Source organism: Physeter macrocephalus, chromosome 20 (assembly GCF_002837175.3).
Source record: "Physeter macrocephalus isolate SW-GA chromosome 20, ASM283717v5, whole genome shotgun sequence".
NCBI lineage: Eukaryota > Metazoa > Chordata > Mammalia > Artiodactyla > Physeteridae > Physeter > Physeter macrocephalus.
The window spans coordinates 94,673,488-94,691,846 of record NC_041233.1 but is presented as its reverse complement, the minus strand read 5'-3'; the positions used below and the strand labels follow the sequence as shown (position 1 = coordinate 94,691,846).

General features: G+C 40.8%; 1 pseudogene; it reads left to right on the top strand.

The window, feature by feature from the left end:
- Positions 1 to 8,049: 8,049 nt before the first annotated feature.
- LOC102983476 (calpain small subunit 1-like) lies at positions 8,050 to 8,592 on the top strand (annotated as a pseudogene).
- Positions 8,593 to 18,359: the final 9,767 nt, after the last annotated feature.

Below are 18,359 nucleotides of genomic sequence, written 5' to 3'. Positions count from 1 at the left end.
AGAAAGAGATCCACACATATATGTCTAATGGTGCTGGAATGATTGGATATCCATATGCAAAAAAAAAAGTGTCAACTCAAACTATACACAAAAATTAACTCGAAATGATCATAGACCTAAATGTGAAGCCTAGTACTATAAAATTTCTAGAAGAAAACAATGGAGAAATTTTAGTGACCTTGGGTTTTGTGAAGATTTCTTAAATAGGAGAGAAAAACCATAAGCTATAAAAGAAAATGCCAATAAGTTAGACTCTATCAAAATTAAAATTTGGGTCTTTAGGGCTTCCCTGGTGGTGCAGTAGTTAAGAATCCGCCTGCCAATGCAGGCGACACAGGTTCGAGCCCTGGTCCGGGAAGATCCTATGTGCCGTGGAGCAACTAAGCCTGTGTGCCACAACTACTGAGCCCGACTGCCACAACTACTGAAGCCCATGTGCCTAGAGCCCATGCTCCACAACAAGAGAAGCCACCGCAATGAGAAGCCTGCTCACCGCAATGAAGAGTAGCCCCCGCTTGATGCAACTAAAGAAAGCTGGCATGCAGCAATGAAGACCTAATGCAGCCAAAAATAAATAAATAAATAAATTTTTAAAAATTGGGCTCTTTAAAAGACATTGTCAAGAAAATGAAAAGACAACCAAGGGAATGTAAAAAGTGTTTGCAAAGCATATATTCAACAAAGGACTTGTATCCAGACTATTTAAAGAACCCTTACAATGCAATAATAAAAAGACAAACAATCCAATTAAAAAATGAGTGAAAAAATTGAACAGACACTTCACTAATGACAGTATACAAGTTTCATGAAAAGATGTAAATGACACCAGTCACCAGGGAAATGGAAATTAAAACTACCGTGAGATTCCACCATGCACCCATTAGAATAGCTATAATTAAAATGATGGACAAAACCAAAAGGAGGTGAGGATGCTGAGCGACTGGAATTCTCACACACCCCTTCTGGGAATGTTATATGGCTCAATCACTCAGAAAAAACTTTTTGCTAATTTCTGAAAAAGTGAAACATATGACCCAGACGTTCCACTCCCAAGTATATACACAAAAGAAATGAAAACATATGTCCATACAAAGACTTGTACACAAGTATTTATAACAGTTTTGCACACAATAACCCTAAATTGGAAATCACCCATAGCAGCTTTATGCACAACAATCAAAAGTCGAAACCAATCCGGATGTTCACCGGCAGGTTATGGATAAACAGAAAGTGATACATACACATGGTGGAATATTATTCAACAATAAAAAGAAACAAACTGCTAAATACACACAAAATGAATAACTCTTAACATCATTATGTTGCGAGTACGAAGCCAGACATAAGAGTATGATTCCATCTATATAAAAGTCTAGAAAATTCAAAAAAGCTGTGACAAAAAAGCAGCTCTGTTTTGATTGGGGCCAAAGTAGAAGAAGGGAGGGACAAAAAAGAAGCAAGAAGCAATTGTGGAGAACGATAGAAATATTCTCCATCTTGATTGTGGCAGTAGTTCCACATGTGTACACACTGAGTTGTGCATTTTAAATGGATGCATTACATTGTACGTAAATGATATCTCAATAAAGTTGATTTTCAAAAAAAAGGAAGGCTAGACCAATACTATGTCTCTCCATATACCTACATCTCTACATATAAACACCAATCTCTGGAATTTGAACTTGAACTTTCCAAACATCAGTTCCCTCGCAGTCTCATAGAATGAGGAACCCATTCGCTGTCAATTTTCCTTTCCTTCCTGTCATGCATACCTCCACATGTCACTCTGCCTACCACTCCACCCGCAAAATAAAAATGTGAAATTCCCTTCTGACTAACGCAACAACTTTAGACTCTCCCTGAAACAACAAACACAACAGCACGTGTGCATGGTGTATGTGCGTCCTTTCCCCCAAAACATCCCTTTATGGGGGGCGCTATACAAGGAAGCAAGTGATATAATCGTTATACGTGATAACTAAGAAACAACAAACACAACAGCACGTGTGCATGGTGTATGTGCGTCCTTTCCCCCAAAACATCCCTTTATGGGGGGCGCTATACAAGGAAGCAAGTGATATAATCGTTATACGTGATAACTAAATGGTTAGAGGACAGGAATAAAGAATTGTAGACGTTAACTATGCATCTGTGATGATACATAAATCATGTCACTTTGGAGTGGATTATTGAGGAGGAAGGGGACAACCATTTTCAGATCAGCTGCATCAACACGGGTCTGCAGGGACTTCCCTGGCGGTCCAGTGGTCAAGAAACCGTCTTCCAATGCAGGGGACTCAGGTTCGATCCCTGGTCGGGGAACTAAGATCCCACATGTCGTGGGGCAAGTAAGGCGGTGCGCTGCAACTACTGATTTCTAGCGCCTCAATTAGAGAGCCCTAGTGCAGTATTGACAGAAAGATAGACATAAGGAACAATGAAACAGAACAGAGTCCAGAAAGAGATCCACACATATATGTCTAATGGTGCTGGAATGATTGGATATCCATATGCAAAAAAAAAAGTGTCAACTCAAACTATACACAAAAATTAACTCGAAATGATCATAGACCTAAATGTGAAGCCTAGTACTATAAAATTTCTAGAAGAAAACAATGGAGAAATTTTAGTGACCTTGGGTTTTGTGAAGATTTCTTAAATAGGAGAGAAAAACCATAAGCTATAAAAGAAAATGCCAATAAGTTAGACTCTATCAAAATTAAAATTTGGGTCTTTAGGGCTTCCCTGGTGGTGCAGTAGTTAAGAATCCGCCTGCCAATGCAGGCGACACAGGTTCGAGCCCTGGTCCGGGAAGATCCTATGTGCCGTGGAGCAACTAAGCCTGTGTGCCACAACTACTGAGCCCGACTGCCACAACTACTGAAGCCCATGTGCCTAGAGCCCATGCTCCACAACAAGAGAAGCCACCGCAATGAGAAGCCTGCTCACCGCAATGAAGAGTAGCCCCCGCTTGATGCAACTAAAGAAAGCTGGCATGCAGCAATGAAGACCTAATGCAGCCAAAAATAAATAAATAAATAAATTTTTTAAAATTGGGCTCTTTAAAAGACATTGTCAAGAAAATGAAAAGACAACCAAGGGAATGTAAAAAGTGTTTGCAAAGCATATATTCAACAAAGGACTTGTATCCAGACTATTTAAAGAACCCTTACAATGCAATAATAAAAAGACAAACAATCCAATTAAAAAATGAGTGAAAAAATTGAACAGACACTTCACTAATGACAGTATACAAGTTTCATGAAAAGATGTAAATGACACCAGTCACCAGGGAAATGGAAATTAAAACTACCGTGAGATTCCACCATGCACCCATTAGAATAGCTATAATTAAAATGATGGACAAAACCAAAAGGAGGTGAGGATGCTGAGCGACTGGAATTCTCACACACCCCTTCTGGGAATGTTATATGGCTCAATCACTCAGAAAAAACTTTTTGCTAATTTCTGAAAAAGTGAAACATATGACCCAGACGTTCCACTCCCAAGTATATACACAAAAGAAATGAAAACATATGTCCATACAAAGACTTGTACACAAGTATTTATAACAGTTTTGCACACAATAACCCTAAATTGGAAATCACCCATAGCAGCTTTATGCACAACAATCAAAAGTCGAAACCAATCCGGATGTTCACCGGCAGGTTATGGATAAACAGAAAGTGATACATACACATGGTGGAATATTATTCAACAATAAAAAGAAACAAACTGCTAAATACACACAAAATGAATAACTCTTAACATCATTATGTTGCGAGTACGAAGCCAGACATAAGAGTATGATTCCATCTATATAAAAGTCTAGAAAATTCAAAAAAGCTGTGACAAAAAAGCAGCTCTGTTTTGATTGGGGCCAAAGTAGAAGAAGGGAGGGACAAAAAAGAAGCAAGAAGCAATTGTGGAGAACGATAGAAATATTCTCCATCTTGATTGTGGCAGTAGTTCCACATGTGTACACACTGAGTTGTGCATTTTAAATGGATGCATTACATTGTACGTAAATGATATCTCAATAAAGTTGATTTTCAAAAAAAAGGAAGGCTAGACCAATACTATGTCTCTCCATATACCTACATCTCTACATATAAACACCAATCTCTGGAATTTGAACTTGAACTTTCCAAACATCAGTTCCCTCGCAGTCTCATAGAATGAGGAACCCATTCGCTGTCAATTTTCCTTTCCTTCCTGTCATGCATACCTCCACATGTCACTCTGCCTACCACTCCACCCGCAAAATAAAAATGTGAAATTCCCTTCTGACTAACGCAACAACTTTAGACTCTCCCTGAAACAACAAACACAACAGCACGTGTGCATGGTGTATGTGCGTCCTTTCCCCCAAAACATCCCTTTATGGGGGGCGCTATACAAGGAAGCAAGTGATATAATCGTTATACGTGATAACTAAATGGTTAGAGGACAGGAATAAAGAATTGTAGACGTTAACTATGCATCTGTGATGATACATAAATCATGTCACTTTGGAGTGGATTATTGAGGAGGAAGGGGACAACCATTTTCAGATCAGCTGCATCAACACGGGTCTGCAGGGACTTCCCTGGCGGTCCAGTGGTCAAGAAACCGTCTTCCAATGCAGGGGACTCAGGTTCGATCCCTGGTCGGGGAACTAAGATCCCACATGTCGTGGGGCAAGTAAGGCGGTGCGCTGCAACTACTGATTTCTAGCGCCTCAATTAGAGAGCCCGCCTGCCGCAAACTACAGAGCCCACGCGCCCTGGAGCCTGCGTGCCACAACTAGAGAGGAGCCCGCGCGCTGCAACTCACACACCACGCAGCCAAAAAATAAGTAAGTAAATAAAATGTTTAAAAAAAGAGAGAAAGAAAATCACCGGATTTAAAAAAAAAACAAAAAACACTGGTCTACAAGGTTTCATGGGTGTCCTGCACACCCTCACCTTCAGGTCACCTGCTACACAGAAGGTCAGCTAAACTAGCTTGTTTTCTTCAGTCTAGCCCAGAGGTCCCCAACCTTTTTGGCACCAGGGACCGATCTCGTGGAAGACAATTTTTCCACGGACGCGTGTCCCACCAGGGAAGCCCAGACTGGGGCTTTCTGAATACCATGCTCTGTGTGTATGTGGTGTGTGTGTGTGGGGGGGGGGGGGGGGGGGGGGCGGGGATGGTTCAGGCGGCAATGCGAGCGATGGGGAGCCATGGGGAGCGGCAGACGCTCTCTCGCCCCCTGCTGTGCGGCCCAGCTCCTAACAGGCCGCACACCAGTACTGGTCCACGGCCCGGGGGCTGAGGACCCCTGGTCTAGTGAGTATTTTCTGCTGGTGGGGATTCCTTAAACCTGCAATTAGTTAGCCTGATCCTATAATTTGTTGTGTTCCCAAAGCCAGTCACAATAATTCCTCCTGATTCCAGGAAGGTATGCCCAGCATCTAGAAAATCTTTCTGCTATTGTCCACATACCCAGTCCTATTATTCTGACCAGCTAATGATTGATATTTGTGTAGGGTCTGAGTTCTGCTACTCAAGTGTCAATAATATTTGCTGACTCAGAGAAGCATTATTGTATTTGAAGTAGAGGTCTTGCTAACCTCTGTCTCTTTCTGAAGGCCAGTTAGTATTGCTTCTGAGTTAGGGCATTGGAATCACGAAATTTTGTTGAATACGGTCATAACATTTAATTCCTGCCAGTTACCCTCTGGTCAGAAGTATTAGAGGTCTGCAGATGGTCTGGCAAGGTTTCTAGAAGCAGTAGAAACCAGCAGCTGACTGCACAGCCATATAAAATTAAAAACTGTTTCAAGATATGTACCATATGTACATGTACAAATCCATTAGGCAACATGGTGAGCTTTTTGCATTATATGGGTATTAAGTGCCATGGGAAATAAGGGACAATCAGAGAAATACATTGGCAAGGAAAAGAGAGAAACATGTATCGAAATCTTAACCTAGGACGGTTGCTTCCCAGTTTTAATAGGATATACTTTGGTTAACAAAACATGGAGAAGACAGATGCAAGACTTCAAGCTCAAAGAAGACTGGTCAGGGAAAATGAGTGAAAATAGAAATGCCTCTTTTCTAGAATCCTTAAAATATATTAGTGTCTTGTTTTAAATTAGAGAGAGACTAAATTAGTCTTTTTATGACAATTCAAAAGTCTTTATTATGACAGCAAGTCTAGCACTATGGTTTTCATTTTAGGAGTGTTATACATTTGCATAATATTGTAGGAGCAAGGAGTATGATCCTCATACCCATTGAAGAAATTAGTGATAAGAAGTTAGACTAGCAGAGAAATGAACGTTCAAAGGGAAACTTTGAAAAGATAATGAGATATCTGAATGAATTTAAGGAAACCTGTTTACCAGCTGTTTGGCTAAAAGTTCATGTAAAAAAATTCAGGGATGAGGCCTGCACTATTTGAAACTCTATGTGTCTTCAGGAGACCAACACTGGGATTAAAACTGAAAATCTTTCATCACTTTTCTGGATATTGGGACAATATGGTGTTCAGTTGTAATCCATATGTTTAGCATTATTAAGGTTAGGTTTCCTCCAGGTTTCATGAGCCATCAGGGAACCTCTTCTTTTAGTTGTGTAAGCCAAGGTGACTCTGTAATGAACCAGGGTACAAGTCTAGTTTTTACACACTTTTCATGATCTCTGTCCCCCATCAGAAAAGGATCTCTCTGGTCTGAGTCAGCCTGACACTGATGGCATGTGTGGGCAGGTCCGCTGTACGCCTGCCTGGTCTGCAATTCTAGGTGATGCTGGGGTTTTAGAGGAAGAACGGATCATACTCTGACCCCCTCTGAGTTCAGAAACAAAACAGAAATAGACACCAGAAGGATCAAGGCGGGGAACCCTGAGAGTGGCAAAGAATGGTTCCCCGGCAAAAGGAATGGTCAGCGGAAGTTTTCCTTTAGCTCAGGTTAGATTTCAAAAGACATTTCTCTAAGCGAAAGTTAATATTAAATTGGAGTTCAGAGAGTAAACTAAATTCGTTAAACACTGTAATCTGAAGCCATCTCTTTAGGGTAGCAAAGTTGAAATACATATGCTAGCAGATGATCTTTGACTTAAAACAATTTTAAAGGACCGACATTACACTTTTTAATACTCCTTGTTATTATTAGCTCTATTCAAAAACACGTTTCTCACAGGTTCTTTGCACACTGTTAAACGTGCAACAAATGTAGACGCATTTATTTTTAAGTGAGGACAATTTTCAAGGACCTTGGGCCTTACTGTTCAGTTTGTATAATAAATGGGTGGGACATTATATGGATGACCCGGCATTCATGGGTCGCGCTGAAGAATATATCCCTTAGAATTAATTCCTATCTTTTTTCTTGAATTTTGGTACCTGGCTGTTTTTTGCAGTGGCATCTTCCGTCTTTTATCCCAGTTTACAGTTCTATTCTGCCCCTATATCCACGTCTGGTATTCACCACAAAGTTGTTGAAGAAGTTATTATTGAACAAATCATTGTTGAATCAACGAATTTTCTACCATAAAGCAGCAAATTAAACACTTACTATGTCTAAGTTATTGACATACAGAAAGATGAAAACCCACAGGCCTCGTAAAAGAACCTTTAGGCAGCAAATTTTTTACTGGCTTAATTTTTTTTACCTTTAAATTTTTCTTTTCTTCTTTTCTTCTGGAGATAACTGGAGTTTGTTGCTTAATTTTCTTTAGAGTTTTCTCAAGCAGCCTTCCCCCAAAGTCCAACGCTTGGGATGCTGCACGGGCGAGCAGACGGGCGAGCGTGTGAGCGAGGCAGAATCTTGAGTCACAGCCATGGTCCTGGTTAACTCGTTCTTGAAGGAGCGGGAGGGGGAAGGGGAAAGAAGGGGGGACCCTGGTTGAGGTCAGGGGGAGACGGTGGCCGGGGTGGGGAGGGTGGTACAGAGGACAGCAGGCCCAAGGGCAGGGGTGCTGGCGGAACGGCCACGCGCATCGTGGCTGCCGCATCGCGGCCGGGTTACTAGCGCCGCCCGTGAGGCGCCTGCGCACTACACCCGGAGCCCCGCCCCTCGCACCCGTTACGCCCCCATCCGGGCCAATCAGAGTGAGGAGGTCCGGCAGTGCCGGAGAGACTTTGCCCAGCTGGCTAGAGATGACATGGAGGTCAGTGCCACAGAATTCACGAACATTCTCAACCAAGTTGTGACCCGACCTGCTGGTCTGAAGACCGATGGTTTTGGCATTGACTCCTGTTGCATCACGGTGACCGTGATGGGTAGTGACACGACCAGCAAGCTGGGCTTCGAGGAATTCTAGTGCTTGTGGAGCAACATCAAAATGTGGCAAACAGTTTGACGTTAACCGTTCAGGGACCATGGGCAGCGGTGAACTCCCCAGGAACTTTTGAGGCAGCAGGGTTCCGCCTGAATGAGCATCTCTACGACAGGATCATCGGACGCTACGCAGATGAGGGAGGGAACATGGATGTTGACAGCTTCATCAGCTGTCTGGTCAGACTGGTCAGATTTCTGTGCCTTCAAACCTCTTGACAGACGTGGCACCGGAAAAATCCAGGTGGACAGCCAGGAGTGGCTGCAGCTGACCATGTATTTCTGAATGGGAGCCCCAGACCTGCCCCCTCATCGCCTCGCCGCAGGACTCACCTTGGACTCTTCCGTCTCTCCCAGGGCTGAGGCTGTTTGCAGTCACACCTTCACGGGCCTTTCAGTTCTCCCAGCCCTTGGCATCCAGCTTCTCAGTCAACAGCCAGGGCCCAACAAGCTTCACCACGCCCTGCCCGAAGGGTGACCCCAGGCCAGCACACCCAATCTCACACCCACTGCATGACCCCTCTCCCGCACCTGTGCCATGTCCAACACTTGAGTTGCTTCCACACCCCAAGGGCCCTTCTCTCAGTTCTGGGAGGATCAGTCCAGTCCCTACACACCCTGGCATACCCATTCAGTTACCACCCAGAGAGCCCGAATTCCAGGCCATAACAGGCCCATATGCCCCAGTGCCTTTGTCTGTATTCTGCTCCCAGCCTGCCAGGCCCAAAAGGACATAAATGTACCCCAGTGGCTGCTCTCTCTGAAAAAAAAGAAAAAAAAAGTCCAACAACTTTTCGCAGTCACTATAAACTCATGCATACCTCAAAGCCTTTTTGAAGAACTAACATACAGCTCAAGATTTTAAGACTGCTATTTTGTGCTACAATTCAGATTTACTTAGTTAGGTCAGAAAAGTTCCCTCAGTACAGAAATCCATAGTCTTTCCCCCTTTTTATCTCGGGAAGTGATGGAACAGTGTAGAAATTGAAGGACATGTAACAAATGAGGTATTTGATCAGGTACTACCTAAGTACTAAGTACCCAGGGTTTTTTGTTTTGTTTTTCATGTTCTATCATATCACCCAAAGAAGGAAGAGAACTTTGAGCACTCTTCCTGAGAATAATTAATGATTGATTTGCTATGCTTGGAATGTGTAATGCATTGAATTCCAGAGGACATGCCTATCCTTACCAGTGGGCAGGAGAAAATGTACAAATCTTTCTGAAGAAAATATCTCTGATTGGATATCCTGCTAATGATCCTGAGAGTGCTGTTTTGGATTTAAAGCTTGCTCTGTAACTCAACCTTAAACAGAAATTCTATTTTAATAAACAGGCAAAGACTAAGAAAAAACTACCTTATCAAGTGTGTGTTTGTAAAAACTCCACATCGCTTCCTTTGCAGGAATAGTCTTTGGCAGTAATTCTCATTCTGTCTCTTATGTTCATTAGATTGTATAACCTTGGATGAATCAATAGCCTGTAAAATAACTCAAAAAGTTGTTTCAAGATTATATAAATGTAAAGATGTCAGACATTTAGCATCATGTCTTGAATAACAAAGCTATTCATTAAATACTAGTTTTCTTTCTCTTCTCTTTTCTCCATATGTAGCATTTAAAACTTATTTTGTACACCACTTGGAATTTTATGTAAGCTTTGAGAAAATGCACTTTAATATCTGTGCTTTAGGAGCACTGTGAAAGAATTTACCCCAGTTACATGCCCCATTTACATGGTGAACAAAAGTATATAACATTGTGTGAAAATCAGGGCCAAACCTCTTTTGCAGGTCCTGAGACTAGTTAAGTATTCCCCACACTGAGACAATGCACGTTGGCCTGCTTCACCTGATCGAAGTGATGAGAGGTTAAAATCAGTGTGCAGAGCGCTTTAAAAATCTTGGGCAATCTTGAGCTTCAAAAGAAAATCATTATCTGTTTTACCTTCCTTCTAATAGCATACTTAAGAATGAAAGTACATTTGGATGAAATCCAACCGAAAGAAAGCCCCCTCTGAAATGAGGATTCTGCCATCTCTTCGAAGATTGTTGTGCGTATACTCAATGGGATACTGTGCCATATGCTTGGCATGAAAAACTGAAGTGAATAATGGGTAAAAGAAAAAGTATTCTTCAAGTTTAAAAAATATTTTTCTGGGCAAAAAGGAAAGTGATTGTGAAATTTGAAGTTCTAATCATTCTGGCTGAAGGAGAACACATTTAAAGGGCTATGTTGGGACCAACATAAACGTGTCTTTGTTTTGGGTCAGGGTTTAATGCATAAAGGCCTTCGAAAGAACAACACCTAAAACTGTGAGGCATTCCCCGCTCCTTCAGACGGGTCCACCAGGCAAGAATCCATCAGTGTGTTGGAGTCATTGAAAAGGAAAGGCTTAAAAAATAGAAGAGGCTTATCCCAGATGTAATGGTTAGGGATGTCACTCAGTTGCCTCCACAATATTTATTTCCAACCATTTTCTTCATTACTTACGGAACCTGCCTCCTACCAAGAAGAGTGAAAACATCTGAAATTTGCATTCCAGCCTCCCTTTGGGCTAGTGAACGGGCATGTGACCCAATTCTGGCCAATGTGTTTGAACGGGAAGTATTCCGGAGATAGAAAGCCCTTGGAAATGTTTTCCTTTCCCTTCAGTTAAAAAGGTACATGTATAGGGACTTCCCTGGCAGTCCAGTAGTTAGGACTCCACCTGTTTCCACTGCAGGGGGCATGGGTTTGATCCCTGGTCGGGGAACTAAGGTCCCACAAACCACAGGGCACGGCCAAAAAAAAAAAAAATACTGTTTTTCCTTTTTCCCCTCTGAATTTCTGAAGGTGAAAGCCAACACACCTAGGATATCCCAGCAGAAAGAAGATGGAAACACCTGGGTCCTTGATGGCTTCATCTCAGCTCCAGACCTCTTGTTAAGTAAATCCATAAATTTCCTTATCGTTTGAACTATTTTAATTGAGGTATACTTTACTCACAGCCTAAAGCATTCCAATTGATATAGTTCTTGTCGAAGGTTGAAAAAGTACTCCAATCAAGGCTGATAAAGCTTGAAAAAATAAAGCAAGAGACTCCCCATGTGGTATGACCGAAAAACTACTGAAACACACATCCCCTACCACTTCCCATTCTTTATCTAAAATTCCCACCAGTAGATGCTTGATGATGTAAGTTCATCCCACGAACGAACTTTGACTTCCTTTATGTGTCAGGTTGTCAGATAAATATTTGGGACATACTCATGTTAAAAATGTATACATCATTTATCTGAAATCCAAATTTAACTGAACATCCTGGGTTTTTATTTGCTAAATCTGGCAACCTTAACTACGTGTCACGTCCTGTGGTAAGCTCTGGGTTTAAAACACCATTACCTATTTCAAGGAACTCATCTCTTTCGAAGACTGTAGGTGATTCTTCTGTGCACACTGGGTAGAAACACGTGATTCTTCTGTGCACACACGCCTAAGAAACTCTCTGGTTCAACTCTACATTATACAGACCAGGAAGCTGAAGCCCTGAGAGGTCACATGATTTGCCCAAAGGCACACAGCTGCTCCAGGGCAAAGGTGGAAATGGGTCCCACATTTCAGGATTCTTTCCAGTGTACCTCTTTCCTGTGGCCCCTTCACTCCTGCTCCTGAAGGCTTTTTGTTTTAGGATGAAACGGGAGACTAATATTGTTTGACTTGGTGGAGAGAGGGAGACTTATAATATAAACAATCTAATTTGCTTTGATGCGGAAGACAATTGCATTTCAGTCACTTTCTTTTTTTCTTCTTTTTTTTTTTTTGTTGGCCGCGTTGCGCGGCATGCAGGATCTTAATTCCCTGACTAGGGATCGAACCCGCACCCCCTGCCGTGAAAGCACAGAGTCTTAACCACTGGACCGCCAGGGAAGTCCCCTTGGTCACTTTCTTACACGGAAGAGTATTTTGAATAAGAGGAGAAATACACAGTTGTGGAGCAAGAAAATTGTCTCCAAATCTACAGAAATACTTTCTTGAAAAGAAAATTTTCCAAATATTCTTTCATATAGGTAATATACATCTACACATATCTGTCATGTGCATGTGTCATATGTACAGTTATGTGTCATATGTACATTTATATGTCATATATATAGCTAATTACAATAGATCATATAGGTGATATATAACTCAAAGCCACATCAAGACTTGCTGTAATTTGCAAATATCAATAAGGAAGGCTTTCCTTTATTTCCCAGGTATCCTTAGCTAATATTCTGGTCGAGAATGCCAAGTACCCAGCCTCTGTAAGTGATGAACATGGTGACTCTCCAGTTGGGAAGTCATTATTCCTTCTGAAAATGGGCAGCATGGAATTTAAAGCTCTCTGGGTAAGCTGCTATATTATCACATTTCCTACTCATAGATCATCAGGGCAGAAGACTCAAGAGTTTTTTCTAGAAAGCTTTTACATCTAATCCAATTCTCTCATTTTGCTCTTAGTCCAAATCATGGGATTCTGTCAGTGGAGAAGATGAAGACCACATTAAGTCAATTCTCTGTAGAAGATCTTAAATCTAGCATAGGTTGCTTGTAAATCTTCTTTTCTCATGTTTCTTATAAGCCAAATCCAATGATCCTAAATGCAAAGAATAAGGCAAATTTCACATTAAGAAATAATCTCAGAACATATACCTAGACTATTGGGCTGTATTAATAAAAAGAAAAACAAACAAACAAAGAAAACTGAAATTCCAGAAGAAATAGGATAAATTCAGTGGATCCTTGGAATTCCTTATAACAGAACATGACTCAAAATCTCAGTTCTTTAGATATAGACATCCTCAATTAGTCTATGCAATTATCATGTATTAAGTCTTTTCAAGGTCTATCAATTGACTATCCAAGTGTGCATTCTTGCTCATGGAATGTCCACACATGACCATATCACAAATAACAGCTCTCTGTCTCAAGCTACCTCACCTCAGGCAGGGAAGGTCTTCGTGAAAACCAAAAGAAGCTCCTATTTGAAAAAAAAGATTGCGCACTGCAGCTTCAATCTTCCCAATTATTCAGTTTTTTAAGAGTTCTCCCTTGCACTACCTCCAAGCTACTGACATTTTGGCTGTTTCCAAAATTCAAATCTATTCTCCAAAGACAAGAGCCCACTTTCATCTGATTGCATACATTCTGTTATGCTTGTTGTTTTTGCTAAATGAATCACATTACCTTATAGTCTCACCTTATGTAGATGAGAACATTACCCCATGATAAGAATTTCTGTAATGGAAATGTTAAAAGTATACCCTTGAGACTTCGACCTCCAGTATAGTGGATTCTATCTTACCTGCTTGGACATGTTGTATTGAATTGAGGTCACAGTTATGCAAATAACATTCCAGAGATTTTTCTCCCACTGAAATAAAGGGGGCTGTTCAAGCTTCTGTCTCTCCCATTGGTTAGGAACTCTGACTCCTGGACCTAGAGAGCTCTCCAGTCCTAAAATGAAGCTATTGTTATTCAAGTGACTACTGTGAGGGCCTCAATCCTCTCTCCCACCTCCCTGCACCATTGCCTCTTAGTCAGCATGACTCAACACTTGACTAAGAATGTTCTACTTGAACTTGGATTGATTTCAGAAGAGTGGCATGTCTTAAATGTTGACCATTTACTGATTCACTGTGAAGACAGAATTCCTGAAAACCGTGAAATAAAGTTTGAAGCCAAAAATGTGACCCAAGAAAACTGTGTAAACATATTTTCTTAGAATCCTTGACATCTATGAACTTTTCTATCAGATCTCAGCTCTAGATAATGGATTACTATGCACTAGTAAGTCTTTGGGAGTATTTCTTCTTTTTCTTCTTTCCTAAAACTCCCTGGCCATTAGAAATTTGTCTCTTCCTTATCAAGCCTGTCTATGTATATAAACTATGAAATAATTGTTGATGAAAAGTCTACTATTTCATAGTTGTAAAGAGATCCCTAATAGGCAATCATCTCAAACATTCCAAGTAGGACTGAGGACCAGACACAAGCTGTACTTACAGCTGATGTTATACATGTGTGTATTGGGGACAGTATTTCCAGGCATGATTCTGGCCCCCACAGACCACTGTGTTTCACTCTGAGCAGTGTGAGCTGCCAACTTGGGAGTGTTCTTTCTTTCTCAAGAGATTAAAGAGAGACAGAGGTGTTTCATTCTTTAAAATACTATGAGAGTGAGTGCAGGTATCCCCCGATTTTCAAAAGTTCTCTCTAAGGCACTTTGCTTTTACGAAAGACCTGCATTAGTACCTATTTTATGTAACAGAAAGAAACCTGACGAGGATTTTCGCTTTTACGATAAAAGGTAAAAAGCAAAAATAGCATTCAGCGTTTGTTTTGGGGGTTTTTTTTAAATTAATTTTTTAAAAATTTTTGGCTGCATCGGGTCTTCCTTGCTGTGCGTGGGTTTTCTCTACTTGGGGCAAGCGGGGGCTACTCTTCATTGTGGGCTGTATTTTAAAAACAAAAAGAAACAAACAAACAAAAAACCCTGAAATTCCAGAATAATTTCAGGGCTCTCATTGCGGTGGCTTCTCTTGTTGCAGAGCAGGGGCTCTAGGCACGTGGGCTTCAGTAGTTGTGTCGTGCGGGCTCAGTAGTTGTGGCGCAGGGCTTAGTTGCTCTGTGGCACGTGGGATCTTCCTGGACCAAGGATCGAACCTACGTGTCCCCTGCATTGGCAGGCAGATTCTCAACTACTGCGCCACCAGGGAAGACCCCAGCATTTGTTTTGCATCGAGACTTGGTAGAGGCATCTGTGCACCCAGAATAGGGAGAATGGCCCTGTCAAGCTCCTTCCCCAGAACCACACTCAGGATCTCAGCAAGCAGCCGCCATAGCTTTGAACTGTGTCTGTGAGCATCTGTGCTTTATCTCCATTTATTTTGCACCTCCATTAGCAAGATGTGTCCAAAGGTAATTGCTTCTCTGCTTTACAGCATCGTGGCTTGTGAAAGGGTCCATAGGAACTCTACTTTCTGATAGCTGGGGAAACCTGTAAAGGTGTACTGGAGGAAGTGGAGATGCATGGAGGGGATAAATGAGATGATAGGAAAGCAGAAGAATAAATCAGAAAAGCCAGTGTTTGTTTAGCATGAGTAAATGCTACTATCAGTGTCCGCAACAAAGAAGTCCTAGCTTTAAGTTCAGTTACTTCCTGTCATGATATTTAATATGAATTAAAATAAGAATTAATAATCATTCGAATATTTGTTCCTATTACTACCTAAATTCCATCCACCTAAGTGTTCCGTTGCCAAAAGCAACCCCAAAGAGATGGCAGAAGCAGCAGCCCTCTCTGAGTTAAACCTAAAATTATTTCCTCATTGTCATCCTACCCACTTCCTTTTTAAGCCAAGTTATCTAAACTCTTTTGGAATTCATTTATCTCACAAAGTGTTTAGGCAATTCAGTTGAGAACAAAAATATGTTTAGTTTTTTTTTGATAGAATTTCTCACTGACTTTTTGTTTCTAAGAGTATATCCTTTCCATTTGCTTTAGTGTAATTATTTTCCTTATGGAGGTGATTGTTTTGAAATGAGGGCTAAATAACATTGTCTCTAGATATTATTACTACCTTTAGCTGATATTCAGACAAGGAGGACAAACAGCTTTCTCAAAGATAGTGCTGTTATTATCACTAACTTCCATTTACTAATATCTTTCTTTAACTAATTAGTATTTAACTGGTGAATAAATGCCTATCATTCTGATAGGCTCATAATGCCATCTAGTGGTCAACATTCAAAATATCATCCCACGGGCCATTTTCTTTCTATCCATCAAAATACAGTCTTTATTCTTGAAGAAGTAGCTCCAGCTACTAACCAAGAACTATTGGTCGGTATCCCTGGACCCTCAGACAAAGCCATGACAGCATTTCTAACATTGGTGCAGTCTTAGGGAAAATTAACTTATCATCCTGTGTGCCTTGGGCTCCTAACCCATTTGGTGGATGGAGCCAATGCCACTAGAAAAAAGGAGAGTTGCACAAAGTTCAATGCACTAGTTCATCCTCATTAATGGCATGCTAGGTAGCTTATGCTTACCACCTGAGGGATACAAGTATAATCACTCAGTTCTCTTGAATACCTGAAGTAATAAATGATATCTGTACAAATTTTTTTTTCTTTTTTTCTTTTTTTTTACTGTATAAGAATTTTACAATTTTACCTAATCCTAACACCTACTTTGTGACTAGGATGGAAGTACTCATATTGCACTTGAGAGAACTAAAGTTAATGAAAATTAAGTGACTTGATCAGAGTCAGGCACCTACAAAATGCTCAAACTCAGTCACGGGTTTTCAAAATCTCAGTGACTCAATGAGCCACCACCATATGAAAAGGCTGATAATTCAGGACAAAGGAGACCTTTTCTCAGAAATGCAGAAGACTGAATATATGCTTATCTATTAATGTGATTTACTACTTTAGAACGTATATAAGGAAAAATATATGGTTATCTCAATAGATGCGTAGAAAGCATTTGATACAATTCAACTCCCATTCTTGATAATAGTAGAAGTCTCAATAGATAGTAAAAAGATGCCACCATAGCTTGATAAAGATTACATAAAAGAATCCTATCACAATCCTCACATATAATGGTGAAACCTTATAACTGTTTTCTAAATCTTGGCTTTTGAGTTTCGGGGATTTGGTAAAACACAATCAGAGCAATTTTTTCCCTGAAGTGGGAGAATAAAAGCATCAAAGAAATAAGGTAAACGAGTTACATATCTGTTGAGACAGAGCCTCTCACCATGTCAGAGAGGAAGAGGAGAGGAGAAGAGAAATAATAGAAGCTCTTAGCAACATTGGAGGAATCCAGTGCCAGTGACCCTGGGCTGTTCTCCATGGACCTTCCTAGGTAAGGGTTCTAAGGCAAGGCCCCAGAACTCTCCCTGCTGCAAGAGGATGCAGGAGCACTTGAGTAGGAGTGCTTGGGTGGTGAAGGGCCTTCTGCAGCCCCACCTGGTTTCCTACTGCAGCCCAAGGGGTGTTTGGGAACAGTGGGATAATTTTAAATCTGCTTTTGAGGCATGCAGGAATAGCTAAGAAAGACACAGATCTGGAGAGGCCTCTCTGTCACTAACAGTGATCCTTCTGAATAAGGATCAGATGGAACTATGGATGTCTCAGGATGGAGAGCCCTGATGGTTCCCCATACTGTAGTACTGTAGCATCCCCTGAAGAACCTACAGACAATCCAGGAAAAAGTGTCAAGGAGATGTGGAATTAAAAGAGAATAGGTTTGTGCCATAAGAAAAATTAGACCAATTAAGTTCAGTTATAGAAAAATTACATTGTACATGCATAGTTTACGGAGTGAGACTGATACCTGTTACTCAGACATGTAAATGAACATGCAAATGAATAGATAAAGCTCTGGAAAGACAAATGACCAGAGAGAGTAACAGAGGCAGGGCTGTCTCACATAATTGTGCAGGTACCATTCCCATTTTTATTCCATGTTATATTAATGAGAAATAGTATAATATAGAGGTTAAGAGTTCTAGCTCTGGAGACCTTCTGGGCAAATTACTTCACCTCTGTGTACCCTGCTTTCCTTAAGCAAAATGCAGATAATAACATAAGCTACCTCATAGAGTTGTTTCAAGAACTGAAGAAGTACATGTAAATTTTTTTAAATGCCTGACATACAGTAAGTGCTCAACAATGTTAATCTTTATTTTGCATTTTGATGAGAATATATTTGAATGTTACTTATGTAAGTTTTAATATGAAATGATTTTATAATAAAACTGAAAAAAATAGTAACAACCCAAAGTAGAATATTGAAGATACCAATTAAAATTCAAAGTAATATTTAGATGGTATCAAATAGATAGCCAGCCCTTACATTAAGAAGACAGGAGTATAACAACGATGATAGTTAGATTTGCAGAGGTTAGAGAGAATTTTAAGAAGATCAGAATTTGGATTGAGTCTTGAAGATTAAAAATGAGCTCTCGGGCTTCCCTGGTGGCGCAGTGGCTGAGAGTCCGCCTGCCGATGCAGGGGA